Raw genomic sequence first — 18,494 nt, forward strand, 5'->3', positions numbered from 1 at the left:
AAATATATTATGCTGCTGCCCACATGGAAGCCTGTCACCCAGGTGATAATATTGTGTGTTGAGGGCAAGCTGTGCGCAGGCAGGATCCTTGTAGCCTGGGGCTTGGTTTTAGGAATAAGCCTTTCCCACCCTTTTTGATGTGGGGTGGTGCAATTTCATCATGCCTCAGATAAGTGACTGTGTTAGAGACTTCCCTATTTTGTATATTGGATTAAAGGTTTTGATTTCTACACTATAAAATGGGGACAGAATGGAAGCTTTGTCTCTTGATTCCTGAGATTAACATTAGAGGGAAGAGCAGAGAGAGAGCAGAGAAAGGCCACATGGAGGAGGGCTGGAGAAGCAGCCAAGGTGGTGGAGTGTTGAGTAAGAAGCCAGTTTGTGCAGAGTTTGTGCAAGGAGAAGGAAGGAGATGGGGAACAGAGGTGAATAAGTCTGGTGAGCTAGAAACCTTTGATTCTGGGAAACTCAAATAAGTCAGTAGCTTTGTGAGCACTGAATGAGTGGGTTTTGGAGACCAGTGTGTGTTATTACTTGCCTGCTGGGTGCAAGCTAGGATTAAAGATGATGGCCTACCAGTTTTTGGCTCTGTTGTTTCTTTACCGACTGTCTGAATCCAATGCGAACCTGCATGGGCCAAGCGGCTGTGATGGTAGCCATGGCTACTGGCTTTACAAAAGGTAAACAAGATTGATAAATCTTTAACTAGACTCACCAAGGAAAAAAGGGAGAGGAATAAATAAATAAAATTAGAAATGAGAGTGGAGAAATAACAACTGACACAACAGAAATACAAAATATTGTAAGAAAATACTATGAAGTACTGTATGCCAAAAAGCTAGACAACCTAGATGAAATGGACAAGTTCCTTGAAACATACAATCTTCCAAAAATCAATCTGGAAGCATCAGAAAATCAAAACAGACCGATTACACCAAATGAGATAGAAACAGTTATAAAAAAACTCCCAGAAAAGAAAAGCCAGGGACCTGATGACTTCACAAGTAAATTTTACCAAATATTCAAAGAAGAACTAACTCCTATCCTTCTCAAGCTATTTCAAAAAATTCAAGTGGAAGGAAGACTTCCAAGCTCTTTTTATGAGGTGAGCATAATCCAATTCCGAAACCAAGCAAAGACAACACAAAGAAAGAAAATTATAGGCCAATTTCCCTGATGAATATAGATGCCGAAATCCTCAACAAAATATTAGCAAACTGGATCAAACAACATATGGAAAAAATCATACACCATGATCAAGTGGGATTTATTCTGGGGAGGCAAGGCTGGTACAATATTCACAAATCAATCAATGTGACTCATCATATAAACAAAAGGAAGGAGAAAAACTACATGATAATTTCAATAGATGCAGAAAAAGCATTTGATAAGATCCAGCACCCATTCATGATCAAAACTCTCAGCAAAGTGGGAATACAGGGAACATACCTCAACATGATAAAAGCCATCTATGACAAACCCACAGCCAACATCATACTCAATGGGCAAAAATTTAAAGCAATCCCCTTAAGATCAGGAACAAGGCAGGGGTGCCCCCTTTCACCACTCTTATTCAACATAGTCCTGGAAGTCCTAGCCACAGCAATCAGACAAGAAGAAGAAGGAAAAGTCATTCAAGTTGGAAAAGAAGAAGTAAAACTCATTTGCAGATGATATAATATTGTATATAGAAAACCCTAAAGTCTCAGTCAAAAACTACTGGACCTGATAAATGAATTCAGCAAAGTGGCAGGATATGAAATTAATACACAGAAATCAGAAGCATTTTTATATGCCAACAACAAAGAGTCAGAAAGAGAAATTAAGGAAACAATCCCCTTCACTATGACAACCAAAAAAATTAAAGTACCTAGAAGTAAATTTAATCATGGAGACTAAAGACTTGTACTCGGAAAATTATAAAACATTGATAAAAGAAATCAAGGAAAGCTCTGGCCAGTTGGCTCAGCGGTAGAGCGTCGGCCTAGCGTGTGGAGGACCTGGGTTCGATTCCCGGCCAGGGCACATAGGAGAAGCGCCCATTTGCTTCTCCACCCCTCCGCCGTGCCTTCCTCTCTGTCTCTCTCTTCCCCTCCCGCAGCCAAGGCTCCATTGGAGCAAAGATGGCCCGGGCGCTGGGGATGGCTCCTTGGCTTCTGCCCCAGGTGCTAGAGTGGCTCTGGTCGCAACATGGCGATGCCCAGGATGGGCAGAGCATCGCCCCCTGGTGGGCAGAGTGTCGCCCCTGGTGGGCGTGTCGGGTGGATCCCGGTCGGGCGCATGCGGGAGTCTGTCTGACTGTCTCTCCCCGTTTCCAGCTTCAGAAAAATGCAAAAAAAAAAAAAAAAATCAAGGAAGATACAAACAAGTGGAAGTACATACTGTGCTCATGGTTAGGAAGAATAAACATCATTAAAATGTCTATATTACCCAAACCAATCTATAAATTCATTGCAATACCAATTAAAATACCAATGACATACTTCAAAGATATAGATCACATGTTCCAAAAATTTATATGGAACCAAAAAAGAACATGAATAGCCTTAGCAATCTGAAAAAAAGAATTAAGTGGGAGATATCACACTTCCTGATATCAAGTTATACTACAAGGCAGTTGTACTCAAAACAGCCTGGTACTGGCATAAGAACAGGCATATAGATCAATGGAACAGAACAGAGAACCCAGAAATAAACCTATGATCTGTGGACAACTGATATAGATCTATGGACAACTGATCTATGGACAACTGATATATGACAAAGGAGGTAAGGAAATACAATGGAGTAAAGACAGCCTCTTTAATAAATGGTGTTGGGAAAATTGGACAGCTACCTGCAAAAAAAACTAGACCACCTACTTACACCATTCACAAAAATAAACTCAAAATGGATTAAAGACTTAAATGTTAGCCGTGAAACCATAAGCATCTTATAAGAAAACATAGGCAGTAAGCTCTCCAACATCTCTTGGAGCAATATATTTGCTGATGTATCTCCATGGGGAAGTGAAATAAAAGACAGGATAAATAAATGGGACTATATTAAACTAAAAAGCTTTTGCACAGCTAAAGACAATAAGAACAGAATAAAAAGACAAACTACACAATGGGAGAACATATTTGACAATACGTCTGATAAGGGGTTAATAACCAAAATTTATAAAGAACTTGTAAATCTCAATACCAGGAAGACAAACAATCCAATCAAAAAATGGGCAAAAGAAATGAATAGACACTTCTCCAAGGAGGACATACAGATGGCCAATAGCCATATGAAAAAGTGCTCAACATCACTAATCATCAGAGAAATGCAAATCAAAACCATAATGAGATATCACCTCACAACAGTCAGAATGGCGCTCATCAACAAAACAACACAGAATAAGTGCTGTCGAGGATGTGGAGAAAAGGAAACCCTCCTGCACTGCTGGTGGGAATGCAGACTGGTGCAGCCTCTGTGGAAAACAGTATGGAGATTCCTCAAAAAATTAAAAATTGAACTGCCTTTTGACCCAGGTATACCACTTTTAGGGATATACCCCAAGAACACCATAGACCTGCTCCAAAAGGAGAAATGCACTGCCATGTTTGTGGCAGCATTGTTCACAATTGCGAAGAACGGGAAACAGCCCACGTGTCTGTCAGAGGATGAGTGGATGAAAAAGCTTTGGTACATATATACTGTGGAATACTACTCAGCCATAAGAAATGATGACATAGGTTCATTTACAATAACATGGATGGACCTTGATAACATTATATGGAGTGAAATAAGTAAATCAGAAAAACTTAAGAACTATATGAATCCATAGATAGATGGGACATAAAAATGAGAGTCAGAGACATGGACAAGAATGTGATGGTAATGGGGGTGGGGGGATGGGGCGAGGAAGGAGAGAGATGGGGTGGGGGGGAGGGGAGGGGCATAAAGAAAACCAGATAGAAGGTGAGGGAAGAAAATTGGACTTTGGGTGAGGGGTATACAGCATAATCAAATGTCAAAATAATCTGGAGTTGTTTTCTCTCAACATATGTACCTTGATTTATCAATGTCACTGCATTAAATTTAATAAAAATTTTAAAAGGCATTAATTAAAAAACTACTTAACAAAAAAAATGTTCCCCAGTGTTATTTTTGCATGTTGATCTACTGTAGGTAAATTAAAATGGGAAGGATACCACGAAAATGTTTAAAATCCCAAACATTATGTATTTATGTTAGGCTTCTTTTGACCAACCTTTTAGATGACCAATCTTTTTAGAAATTAGTGTTTCTATTCTAAACGTTGTTTGTGAAACTCTGATCTCATTTTATATTTGATATTAAAACATTTTAGCAGTGATTGCTGCCTGATTATTTAATTAATTATATTCTCATAGCCCCATGGGCCGCTTTTGTGGACCTCTGTTACAAAAATAAATAAAATTTAAAAAAGAGTAGAAGGCAGGATTTAGAACCAAAGTTGATGAAGTTAGCAGGTATGAGTTGATATATCATTTTTGTTTTAATTTGCATTTCTCTGATGATTAGTGACACTGAGAATTATGTCATATGCCTATTGGCCATCTGTATGTCCTTGGAGAAATTTCTATTCAGGTCCTTTGCCCATTTTTAATTGAATTGTTTACCTTTCTGGTGTTGTTTTAGAAGTACTTTATAAGTTTTGGTTATTAACCATTATGAGACCTATCAGCGAATATGTTCTCCCATTGAGTGAGTTGTCTTTTTATTTTGTTCATACTCTCTCTTGCTGTGCAAACACTTTTTAGTTTGATATAGTCCCATTTTTCAATTTTGTCCTGTATTTACTTTCTCTCAGAGATATATGGGCAAAAATATTGCTATGGAAGATATCTGATATTTTATTGCCTATGTTTTTTTCCAAGATTTTAATGGTTTTGTAACTTACAGTTAAGTCTTTTATCCATTTTGTATTTATTTTTGAGAATGGTGAAAGTTGGTAGTCTACCTTTATTTTTATTTTTTTATTTTTAAAAGGTTTTTTATTTATTAATTTTAGAGAGAGAGGACAGTAGGGACAGAGACAAAAACATCAATCTGTTCCTGTATGTGCCCTGACCAGGGATTGAACCGGAAACCTCTGTGCATCAGGACGATACTCCAACCAACTGAGCTATCCAGCCAGGGTGGTAGTCCACTTTTATTTTTTGGCATGTACCTATCCAAATTTCACAACACCATTTATTAAAGAGATTATCTTTATCATATGTCTTGGTGTGGGTCTCTGGTTTTTTTTTAAATGGGGTTCTCTCTGCTTCTTGAACTTGTGTGACACTTTCTTGCATTTAGGGAAATTTTCATCTATACTTTCTTCAAAGAGCTTCTCTAGTCCTTGTTCTTTCTCTTCTCCTTCAGGAACCCCTATTATGCAGTTATTGTTTCTCTTCATGCTGTACAGAGCTCTCTTAGGGTTTACTCAGACTTTTTGATCCTCTTCTCTTTTTGCTTTTCTGCATTTGTGTTTTCACATAACTTGTCCTCTGAGTCTCTGATTCGATCCTCTGCTTCATCCAGCCTGCTTTTAATTCCTTCTAGTGTAGTCTTCATTTCTGAGATTGAGTTTTTCATTTCTATCTGGTTCTTCTTTATATTTTCCGTGTCCTTTGTGATGCTTACAATTTCTTTACTGAGGTGTTCATTAAGTCCATCCATTGTGGCTTTGAGATCTTAAAGCATCCTAACAATCATTATTTTATACTCTGCATCTGGCAATTTGATTACTTCCAATTCTTCCAGGACATTTTCTGAGGACTTACCTTGTTGAAGCATATGACTTATTCTTCTCTGCCTACCCATTATTCTCTGTATTACTTATACGCTTCTCCTAGTTGTGATCTCCTTACTTAGTAGAGCTGCTTTGAAGTCTTGATTTTTTTTTCTCAGTTTTCTTAACTCAGTGGTAATGTTGTTTACTGATCTCAGAAGGGGGCTTATTTGAAGCTGTATCCAAGAATGCAGTGGGTGTAACCGCTGAGACTCTGCCAGCTTCTCTCCTGGGGCGAGTGTTTTCTCTGCTTCAGTAGGGGGAATTGTATCTCAGATCTCCATGGAGATCTGAGTTACTGCCCCTCCTCCCCACTTTCTGTTTTCAGCTGTGTCTTGTTACACTGATTGGAGCTGGAGAGCTTTCTGGAGGTGGGTCACCCGAAACCACTTTAGGCTTGTGCTGTGTGGAAGAATCAACCCCTCCCTCAGCTATGGCCACCACTGTACTGAATGAGTCAATTTCTCAGGTCATCCCATGCATTCCTCTGCCCCTGACCCTCTGTCTCTCTCCCCCCCACTTTCCTTTTGGAAGACAAGTCAGCCCTCTCAGCATACCTTGTTCCCAGGTCCCCAGGCAAGTGGCTGTGAGTGATATTTTCTGCTCTTCTCCTTATAATGAGAGCCCTTCTGGATCTCAGCCTCATACCCCCTCCTGGAAGCAGGGGAGCTCCCTAACAGGCTTGGTGTGTCTTCTTAGTCCTTTGTTTTTAAGACCTATTCTTGTAGTCCAAAGTTGGTTTTTCACACTGATGTTCCTAAATTAAATTGAAATCCAGTTTGGTGGTGTGAGCTGGGAGTCTGTGTGTCAGGCTACTTTGCTGCCATCTTGATATACCCTAAAGTGACTAGCTATACTCCATTGTATACTTTTGACTCCTTTGTCAAATATTAATTGACCATAAAGGCCTGGGCTTATTTCTGGGTTCTCTGTTCTTTTCAATTAATCTGTATGCCTATTATGCCAGTACCAGGCTGATTTGATTACAATGGCCTTGTAGTATAGCTTGATATCAGGAAGTGTGATGCCTCCCACTTTGTTCTTCAATTCCAAGACTGCTGAGGCTATTTGGGTTCTTTTTTGGTTACATATAAATTTTTTGAATATTTGTTCTAGATCTGTGAAGTATGCCATTGAAATTTTAATAAGAATTGCATTGAATGCACAGATTGCTTTGGGTAGTATACACATTTAATGATTTTAAATCTTCCTATCCATCAACACAGTATATGCTTCTACTTTTTTATATCTTCCTCAATTTCTTTTTTCAATATTTTATAACTTTCAAAGTACTAGTCTTTTGCCTCCTTGGTTAAATTTACTCTTAGGAACTTTATTTATTGTTGTTATAGTGAAGGGAATTGTTTTCTTCATTTCTCTTTCAGACAGTTTATTGCTGGTGTATAAAAAGGCCACTGATTTCTGAATATTAATTTTATATCCTACCACATTGCTGAATTAACTTATCAGGTCTAGTAATTTTTGTTTGTTTCTTTTCTTTTTATTAATTTTAATAGGGTGACATTGATAAATCAGGGTACATATGTTCAGAGAAAACATCTCTAGGTTATCCTGACATTCGTTTATGCTGCATTACCATCACCCAAAGTCCAATTGTCTTCCATCACCTTCTAACTGGTTTTCTTTGTGCCCCTCCCCTCCCTCAACACCCACCCTCTCCAACCTCCATCCCATAACCACCACACTCTTGTTCATGTCTTTCAGTCTCATTTTTATGTCCTATCTATGTATGGATTCATATACTTCTTAGTTTTTTCTGATTTACTTATTTCACTCAGTATAATGTTATCATGGTCCATCTATGTTGTTGTGAATGAGTCAATGTCATTATTTCTTATGGCTGAGTAGTATTTCATAGTATATATGTACCAAAGCTTTTTAATCCACTCGTCCACTGACGGACAATTGGGCTGTTTCCAGATCTTCGCTATTGTGAACAATGCTGTCACAGACATGGGGGTGCATTTCTCCTTTTGAAACAGTGCTATGGGGTATATTCCTAAAAGTGGGGTAGCAGGGTCAAAAGGCAGTTCTATTTTTAATTTTTTAAAGAATCTCCATACTGTTTTCCACAGTGGCTGAACCAGTCTGCATTTCCACCAGCAGTGCAGGAGGGTTTTCTTTTCTCCACATCCTCACCAGTACTTAATCTGTGTTGTTTTGTTGATGAGTGCCATTCTGACTGGTGTGAGGTGATATCTCATTGTGGTTTTAATTTGCATTTCTCTAATGATTAGTGATGCTGAGCATTTTTTTCATATGGCTATTGGCCATCTGTATGTCCTCTTTGAGGAAGGGTCATTATTTTTTTTGCCCCTTTTTTGTTTTTTGTTTTGTATTTTTCTGAAGTTGGAAACGGGGAGGCAGTCAGACAGACTCCCGCATGCGCCTGACTGGGATCTACCCAGCATGCCCACCAGGGGGCGATGCTCTGCCCATCTGGGGTGTTGCTCTGTTGCAAGCAGAGGCATTCTAGTGCCTGAGGCAGAGGCCATAGAGCTATCCTCAGTGCCAGGGCCAACTTTGCTCCGATGGAGCCTTGGCTGCAGGAGGGGAAGAGAGAGACAGAGAGGAAGGAGAGTGGAAGGGGTGGAGAAGCAGATGGGTGCTTCTCCTGTGTGCCCTGGCTGGGAATCGAACCCAGGACTCCTACACGCCAGGGTGATGCTCTACCACTGAGCCAACCATCAAAGCCCTTTTTTACCCATTTTTAATTGGATTGTCTGTCTTCCTGGTGTTGAGTTTTATAAGTTCTTTATAAATTTTGGTTATTAATCCCTTATCAGACGGATTGGCAAATAAATTCCCCCATTGGAACGTCCGCCTACTCTTTTGCCATCTTTCAGGCTCCAGGCTAGATATTTTTAATAATTAATATTGTTGAGTATTGTTTTGAGACAGAGTAAAGTTTCTTGTGAACAATTTGATATTCCTCAGTATTGTTTTTAAGCTTTGCGGAGCAGGTCCACAACACCCTTTAGTTCAGATATAATTTTCACACTGCTCACCACATAAAACCCTGCAAGCACTTTATCCCATAGTTTATGAATTACCAGGTTTTTCTACTTTGGTGGTAGGCAAAATGAATTGTTTATGACCCAGAGATCCAGAAATAGTTTCTTGTGTTCCTTTTGGATGGTTCTTTAGGGTTTTCACTTTGAGAACCACTTTATGTGGGATTTATTCATACACAAACAAGCTATTCAAAACTTATTCATGTGACTTACAAGATGCAATAAATGATAGGGGGTTTGAGGATAAAAAACATCATGTTTATAATAGAAATTTTATTTAAAACACGATTTCTGACATTTAAAATCCAGTGTCGGTGTCATTCAAAATAACACCCAGATGAGCTAAATACCTCAACAGTTTTCATCTTAAAAGTTCTTCAATTTGATGAGAAACATCTGGTCCCCTGTTGTCTGAAGAGAGGATTTCATATAGTTCTTGCTGTGTACACAGCCTATCTCTCTGATATCCTTAAGAACAACCATTCTGCTGCTTAACCAACTGTTCCAAAGTTTCAAGTACTGGGGTAGAAAATTATGAAAATAGAAAATTCTGAAAGGTAATAAACTTTGCCTTAATTGATAATCTTCATCCCAGTTTGATAATGTAATGCAATGTCACATACTAATTCACTTATTTGATATCATGAGTCCATAAAACCGGAACACAATTTAAGGTAGAAATTCTTAATTAAAGTAGTATATGAATTTGGGAACCCACTGAAATTGTAAAATGTTCTGTGTTTATGTTTATGTATTTTTATGTGGAGAGTGTTCAAAGAATTCTTTAAATTTTCAAAGAAATACATGAAGAAAATAAAGCTTTCTTATTTTCTTGTTTTAAGGCAACCTCAAATGAGTTTAACAACTTCCCTCTCTCCCTTTCTAGTACAGCCTCCTTTTACTTTTTTGACAACAGTGTTCACAAAGATGATCACTCATGGCAGTGAAAGTTATTATCATGAAGTAGATTTAAAAGCTACATGGGGTAGCCACAGAAAGAGTACAATAAGAAAATAAACAATAATGGAGTGATAACTGGATGGTGACAGATGCTTAGTAGACTTAGTGTGCTGGTCATTGCAAGATAAAGAAAAGTTGAATTACTCTGTCATACACCTGAAACTAATATAATATTGTATTCCAATGACACTTTAATAAAAACAACACTATGAGATACCACCTATTAGGGTGGCTATGATAAAATACAAATAATTGAAAAATTTTTACAGAGATATGGAAAGATTAGAATCCTCATCCACTGCTGGTGGGAATGGGAATGATGCATTTACTTTAGGAAACAGTTTAGTAGTTGATCACATGGTTGAACATAGGTGTTATGATCCAATAATTTCACATCTTGGTATACACACCCAATAGAAATAAAAGCATATTCCCCCCTCCCAAGTATATTGTTTTATTTATCAACTAGGATTGTAGTGTCTACACCCTTTGACAACAATCACATGAATGCGAAATTGTTTCTGATGGCTTTGGCTAAACTGAGGTTATCCAAGACTTTCTGGTAAATAAAAAGTAAAAAACTTCATAAGCACATGCCAAGTGAAAATTTTTTTTTAAATGTTTAGAATAGATGCTCCAAGTGGTTCTGTTAGACAGAGGCAGTGATAGAAATTCAAATCTGAAGTTCTGTATGAATCGGTTGGCTAAAAGGATGTAGAAGAGGTAAGTTCATTTCACTCTCAACATTACAATTTTAATAGATTAAAATAGAAGGCTTTAAAATTTGGGGGAAATGATAAGGACAAAGGAGGTTAAAATGTCGATGTTTTCTATCTCATCTTGGTTTTTTACCCTTAAGATTCCCCCTAGATATTCTATATCTCACAGAATTTTCAACCTTAAGTATCAAGTAGCCCTGACACTTGTGATTCAGAAGAAACTCCAGATTTGCATTTATATTGAGTCCCTCTGAACCACATTTATGAGTGTCTAATTTTCTGAGGTCATTTATAAACGGTATGACAGTGAATTGGTAAGTATAAATTTTTTTTTCTTTTTTTCCAAGTTAGAGGAGGGGAGATAGACCCCTGCATGCACCCTGACTGGGATCCACCCAGCAAATCCCCATCTGGGCTGATGCTCTGCCCATCTGGGGTCATGTTGCAACCGAGATATTTCTGACACCCTGAGGCAGAGGCTCCATGGAGCCATCCTCAGTGCTCAAACTAATTGAGCCATGGCTATGGAAGGGAGAGAGAGACAGAGAGATGGAGAGTTAGAGAGAGAGAGAAGGGGTAGAGAAGCATGTGGTTGCTTCTCCTGTGTGCCTTGCCCAGGAATCAAACCTGGGACATCCACACACCAAGCTCATGCTCTACTCGTAGCCAACCGGCCAGGGCTGCTAAATATAATTTAATGACCATTTTTAACTAATGAGTTACTTCCTTTCTTCAATGTTCCAAGAACAAAATGTTTTTTTTTTTCCCTCTATGTACAAAGATATATGTTGAGTTGTTAGAACCATGGAGTCATTGAACAGGACTGGATATGAGACCATACAGGCCCTGGGGGAACATGGTGACCTGTGCTTGCTCCTCCTGGGACTTCCACATGCACCGGGAGTGGCCAGTGTGCTCGCTGGCATTTGCTGTGTTTCTGCTTTAATGTTTCTCAAGTTGAAGGCTGGGGGCAGCTGCATTTTGTTTCAGAAGACATGCTCCTGCCTCTTGGCCTGATGTACCTTATAACAGTGATGTTCAGGAGTGTCCAGACAGACCTTGGGGACTTGGGGGATGCTCTGGGGATGTCACCACTGCTCCCTCAGGCATAGCCAGAGGTTTCCACAGCAATCACAAGGTATCAGTCTCAGAGTCACTTAAACTTGGCTGTGAGGGTCAAAACCAAGTGAGTGCTTTGGAGGCCACAAAATCCACAGTAGGGATGCCCTACAAGATCAAACAACTATATATAATTTACAAAAACTTTAAATAATTTACAAAAAAAGCTACAAATATCATATTTACCAGGACACATGTTAAATAAGGACATAGTTTACCATTAGTATACATATGGACAAGAGAGTATGGTTACAGTGCTCCCATAAGAACAAAACTTTGGCTTTCCTTGTACAGTGAATTGTATTTTATTTTCACTAAAATCTTTTTTTTGTAGTTGTCATTTGCTTATTGAAATATAGTTGGCATACAATATTGTATTAGTTACAGGCATATAACAGTGATTCAATATTTTTTATCTTAGTATTTGATCACCACACTGTCTAGCAACAGACCATCTGTTACCATGCAAAGTGATCGCACTGATTGTCTTCCTTTTCATTATATTAATTAGGGTGACACTTGTTACCAAAATTATACATTTCAGGCCTGACCTGTGGTGGCGCAGTGGATAAAGCGTCGACCTGGAAATGCTGAGGTCGCCGGTTCGAAACTCTGGGCTTGCCTGGTCAAGGCACATATGGGAGTTGATGCTTCCAGCCCCTCCCCCTCTTCTCTAAAATAAATAAATTTTAAAAAATCAAAATTATATATTTCAGATGCACAATTCCATGATGCATCCCCTTTACTTTTTCCACCCATCCCCTTCTGGCCACTATCAGTCTGCTCTTTGCTTCTGTGAGTCTATTTTTGTTTTGTTGTTTTGACTTATTTTTTTCTGAAGTGAGAAGCGGGTAGGCAGAGAGACAGGCTCCCACATGTGCCCGACCGGTATACACCTGGCCCTCCCACTAGGGGGTGATGCTCTGCCCATCTGGGGCCCTTGCTTCATTGCTCAGCAACAGAGCTCTTCTTAGTGCCTGAGGTGAAGGCCATGGAGCCATTCTCAGCTCCTGGGAAAACTGCTCCAATGGAGCCTTGGCTGTGGGAGGGGAAGAGAGAGATAGAGAGAAAGGAGAGGGGAAAGGTGGAGAAGCAGGTGGGCACTTCTCCTGTGTGCCCTGACCAGGAATCAAATCCAGGACTTCCACATGCCAGGCTGACACTCTACTGCCGAGCCTACTGGCCAGGGCTCACCTACTATTGACTACATTCCCCTGTACCTTTTCCACCCACTCCCTTCTGGCCACCATCAGTTTGTTCTTTGTTTCTGTGAGTCTGTTTTTGTTTTGTTGTTTTGATTTTTTAAAACATTTACATACCAGAGAAATCATGTCTCTATCTGACTTATTTTGCAAAGCATGATACTTTCTGTGTCTGCATGTTGTCACACATGGCACTGAAATATTGTGCTGTGTGAGAATATTTTAATATTCAAAGAGAAACTGACTAGTTTTTCAATGTTCCTGTTTATGGTGAAAAAATTAGTTCAAATATTTTGTTTAGAGCATGAAGAAATGGATGTCAGTATGCTTACACATTCTTGGATAAACCATTCTATGTATATCTTTATATACATACCTATAGTTTCCTTTTAAATACCTATATCTTGAGGTTCCTTAGGAACCTCTCTATATAAGATTCTTGTATAAAAGTCTTCTCTTTTATACCTTTTTTAATTTAGAAAAAAATAATTGTCCCTTGTTTCTAGTATTTTAATTTCTTACATTGTGTTTGTGATGCAAATTCAAGTTGTTTGTGGGTGATGCCTTGGAATAAAATAAAATGGGATTTCTAGCAGAGATATTTGAAGTCTTCACCTAAAACAAAATGAGTATTTTTAAAAAATATAAACTTAACTGGAATAAAATACTTTATTTCTGGTTTTGTGTTCCACCTGAGTGACCTCTATGGGTTGGCTTCTCTGAAGTTATTCAGGTTCTCCATTATTATTTTGTTATGGTCACAATGACTATTCTAAACTTCAACTTTCTGCCTTCTTGTTGATGAATCGAGAGAATTTTCCCTATTCTGTCTGATGAGGACTTTTTGAGTAAATGGTGCATCTGTTGAAAGGAAACTTATTTGGAACTTACTTAATGAGGGTCTCTTCAAATATTTCTCTAAAGGATAATGTATAATTTAGGAGCAGGTAGACAACTGTGTTATTTTTTCAGAACCACTGTATTCTTTCTTCAGGTGCCACGTATCTGGAGAATAATAAACATAGTTTTGTACTAAAAAATGAACCGAAGTTCATATCACCCTTAGGTACATAAGTTCTTTCTTTTTCTTTTTACTTATCACAATAACAGAAGTAACGGCAAAAGGTGTGAGGTTGAGCAGAGACAGAACATAATTAAGTGCCATTAGACTAGTCAGTTTTCTGTCTAAAAGGCATTGCTACTAATTTCCCAACTCATATCCATGTTGGATCATAAAATGAATATTAAATACAGGAATATTAAATATAGGGTTTGGAAGATGGACAGAGGAATCTATATACCAAACATATTAGTCAACCTGGAAGTGACTAAATTCCACCAAAGCTCCATATTTGAAATGTTCATCAAAGTGGTCTGAAATTTTAGGTTTTACCAACATTGTTTAACAAAACCATAATCTATAAAAGAAACAACAATGATATGTATATAGTTTTAATAAAGTACATAGAAAGATAAAGTTGGTCAGTATTTGTGGCTTGAAATATCCCCTAATTTTCATGAGCAGTATATTGCCAAGACCCAGTACCAGCTTTTCTGCTATGTCTCTTTGCTGTCTTAGCAGAGTGACAGCAGTTATCCCTTGAATGCATCCCATTGTTTTGTTTTCTTTCTGTTAACATCATTCCTTATTTAGAATTTATTTCCTTATATAGTATATTCATTGTCTGTTTTAACTCATTGTGCTAATGGCCATATGCCAGGCTTCTACAAAGAACACATCTAGTAGTTTTGAACACTGTGTGGGACACAGCCCTAGCCATTTTGAGGAAGTAAACAGTCATGGGTTGCTATTAGGAGCCACCCATTCATTATTATATTATATAACACTTGCATGCAAAAGACCACAATTTAATACGGTATCTTACAAATATAGTTAGAGAAATATAGATGTACTCTACTTAAAATATTTTCTACTTATTGGATGGTGCTCATGAATTTTCTAAGAACATGAAACTTGTAGAAGGGTCAAATAATCTTGTTAAGATGATTTCATGATTCTGACAGAAACATAGAACATGTCTTTTGAACTAGCTGACTACCTTAGCTACTCTGGGAGCAGAGTTGTAGAACGTATAAATGGAAGGTTTTTTACTTGCAGTGATGTTGGACATTTTTCCAAAAGGAGTGGACATAGAACTATTCCTTTCAAGTATTTTCTCCTTATGACCAAGTAGCTTGTTTCAGGGGCAGTATGTGTTCATGTGCATGTATACAGTTGTATATAGATATATATGTGTGGCCTGACCTGTGGTGGCGCAGTGGATAAAGCGTCGACCTGGAAATGCTGAGGTCGCCGGTTCGAAACCCTGGGCTTGCCTGGTCAAGGCACATATGGGAGTTGATGCTTCCAGCTCCTCCCCCCTGTCTCTCTCTCCTCTCTCTCTCTCTCTGTCTCTCTCTCTCTCTCCTCTCTAAAATGAATAAATAAAAAAATAAAAAAAATAATAAAATAAAAAATAATAATAGATATATATGTGTGAAGAGAGGTGGAAGGGATCATTCTCTTACATTCTTTTTGTTTGTTTGTTTTTAAGATTTCTTTTCTTAAGATTTTTTTAAATTCATTTTAGAGAGAAGAGAGAGAGAATTGGGGAGGAGCAGGTAGCATCAACTGCCATATGTGCTTTGATCAGGCAAGCCCAGGATTTCAAACCGATGACCTCAGCATTCCAGGTCAACACTTTATCCACTGCGCCACAACAGGTAAGGGCAACTGGTAAACTCTTAAGAATCTGGGCCATGTTAAATTTCAGGTGTAATTTACAATAATGTGCATTCAAATATTCTTAAAACATACCTGCTAGGATTGTGCTTAAATCTTATTTAACTGCAATGTCTACATTTTGCGCAATTTTGCATAAACATGGGGAAGTGTATTCATTTCACTGGCATAGTCAGCCCTGAAGTTGGGCTCTTTTGGTTTCCAGCAGAGATAATGACACTGGCTGATGCCACATAGTATGAAATATATGTGTCACATGAGGCCAATGGGGTAAAGAGGCACATATTATATTTCTATTATATAGAAAATAAGAGCTGTATAAAACGCATACTTTCAAATAATGGGACTCTTCTGAAATGTGATCTTATTCTAATTGTTCTCAATATTCTAAGCTGCTCCCTGGTAATGACAGTACTGAGAAGCCAAGTCACTCTAACAGTGCACTGGACATGGGAATGATGAGCTTTTCTCCAGATAGCTATGTGCATTTGGAAGGTCCTTCATTTATTTTGCCCTTCATTTTTACAGCTATACCATGGGAAAATCATTTCTATTCTCCTTCCAAACACACTGTTGGTTAAGGGATCAAGTACTCTTAAGTTCTGAAAGAACAAAGCAGCAATGAGAACAGAGAAGAATCGAGAACACGGGCTTACTCAGAAATGTTGTTAAGGTGAAACTTCTCGTCTAGTCCTACAATGACACATATAAGAGCACTAAATATTACATAGCACCTTTGAGTTGTGGGATCCTAATGACCATCTTCATTCTGCAAATGGGGAAGATGGGTACCAAAAATCAAGGAGTGAGATCTCACAGAGATTATTGAACAGGGCCCCCCCAAAAAAGTAGACAAAGGAACCAGATCAAGATATGTGACTCATCAGACAAACCTTTCTGTCTTATCAATCGTCAACCAATTGGAGAAATGCTTCTGTACAATAGTTATTACTATCTATGGATATTATCAGTCTATAAACTAGTGAGATCAAGGTGCTAAGATAGGAATAAAGTTCCTTTATTTCACTGAGCCCCCAGATAAAACACTTTTATTTGGCCTTTGGAAGACAGTGTAAGTCTGTCAACTTTGCAATATAACTTTCCTGAGTTTCATGACATGGTTTTTATGAGTGCTGATTTACTCTATGCCTCAAAAAATTTCTTGATTCCTTTCTGGTTTTGAATTATACTTAGCAGATACTCTGTCTAAACCTTTGGCAGAAGATAATAGATTATTATCTTTAGGCAAAGGAGTTTTTCTATATGAATAGAAGGCAAGTCGTGTTCATCATATAATCGTGTAGATGGCCAATGAAGCTTTCAAGAGAAATATAAACAAGAGAGTATCTTGGAGAGAGAGAGGAAGGTGAAAACTCTTCCCAACTGAACATATACAATTTTATTGTGAAACCCAGTATAGAGTCTTCTAGGCTGCTTCGTAGTGTCTGAGTTTGTGAAACAGTCCTTGGCCATAATAGATTTAGTCATATCTAGTATTCTTTCAAATGATATGTTGGCCACAATACATTTAATTTATGATAAAAGTCTTATCTTGACCAACGTGATCTAGAGAATCCAAATAAACAAGTCCTTTGTTGCTTTATATAGCTGGATTTCTCACTTTTTCAGCTTCTCTGGAGCTGAACACTGATTTGTGGCAGGCAACCTTTCTATTCAATAAAATTTTAGGTAAAATAATTTAGTAAGCCTAACATCCTTCTAGGAGCTTAACTCCTTGATCTCTGTAAAATGTCTCTAATAAGCCCTGGCCGGTTGGCTCAGTGGTAGAGCGTCGGCCTAGCGTGCGGAGGACCCGGGTTCGATTCCCGGCCAGGGCACATAGGAGAAGCGCCCATTTGCTTCTCCACCCCTCCGCCGCGCTTTCCTCTCTGTCTCTCTCTTCCCCTCCCGCAGCCGAGGCTCCATTGGAGCAAAGATGGCCCGGGCGCTGGGGATGGCTCTGTGGCCTCTGCCCCAGGCGCTAGAGTGGCTCTGGTCGCAATATGGCGACGCCCAGGATGGGCAGAGCATCGCCCCCTGGGGGGCAGAGCACCGCCCCTGGTGGGCGTGCCGGGTGGATCCCGGTGGGGCGCATGCGGGAGTCTGTCTGACTGTCTCTCCCTGTTTCCAGCTTCAGAAAAATGAAAAGAAAAAAAAATGTCTCTAATAACACTCACTGATCTCTGTAAGAGTTGGGACTTCTATTATCAGTAGGTGGGCACTAGAGGACTGAGAAATAAAAATTATCAATAAAATAATCAATATACTTAAGTGTTATTATTATAAAGAAGCAGCATTAGTGTCTATATTCATTGATTCAAGCACTAAGACTAAGAGAAAGGACAATTATAAATAAATAGGGAAATGGATGTAAACTATCTTAATGGCTGAGCTACCACTGAAACTAAAAAGAAAAAGAAAAAGAAAAAGAAAAGATTGTCTATTGCTGTTAGATTATCACTCTGTACACTAACCCTTAGTACTAATTCTTAGACCTTTTTCAACTGTAAAATTTTATTCTGATGAACAGTATTGTGATTAAAACTGAAAGTCACAATTAAAGCCTTTAACAAAATTGATGGCTCATAACTAGGCTCAAAGAAGTTTTTTTTAACTTATAAAGGCTAAAATAAATCTATGTAGCCGAGAAAAGAATGAAAACAATTAGAGAACTTTACTACATGCTGGCATTAAAAGTCTTTAAAATACTACTTGTTATAGTGAATCAATTGGAAATATATTCTGATCTGATCTTCCCTATTAGTTGTGTTGCTTTCAGGAACACCACACACCTATGACAAGGAACAGGTTCATATTTACATTGTTGTTCAATTTCCAATTTAGAGACCCTGATCACAGGATGTTGAATCTCTCGCTCTTGAACTTCAGGTGCCTAATATAGAGATGGTGTTCACAGCTCAACATATA

General features: G+C 38.4%; 1 long non-coding RNA gene across 1 annotated transcript; it reads right to left on the bottom strand.

Annotated features, from left to right (window-relative positions):
- Positions 1-16,085: 16,085 nt before the first annotated feature.
- On the bottom strand, positions 16,086-18,156 carry LOC136316936 (uncharacterized). The gene is made up of 2 exons (XR_010727821.1): positions 17,740-18,156; positions 16,086-17,331 (listed from the first exon to the last, which is right to left on the bottom strand). It is a non-coding gene; the product is annotated as an uncharacterized lncRNA (long non-coding RNA).
- Between the last annotated feature and the right edge of the window lie 338 nt (positions 18,157-18,494).

This window comes from Saccopteryx bilineata, chromosome X (genome assembly GCF_036850765.1).
Source record: "Saccopteryx bilineata isolate mSacBil1 chromosome X, mSacBil1_pri_phased_curated, whole genome shotgun sequence".
In the NCBI taxonomy this organism is placed as follows: Eukaryota; Metazoa; Chordata; class Mammalia; order Chiroptera; family Emballonuridae; genus Saccopteryx; species Saccopteryx bilineata.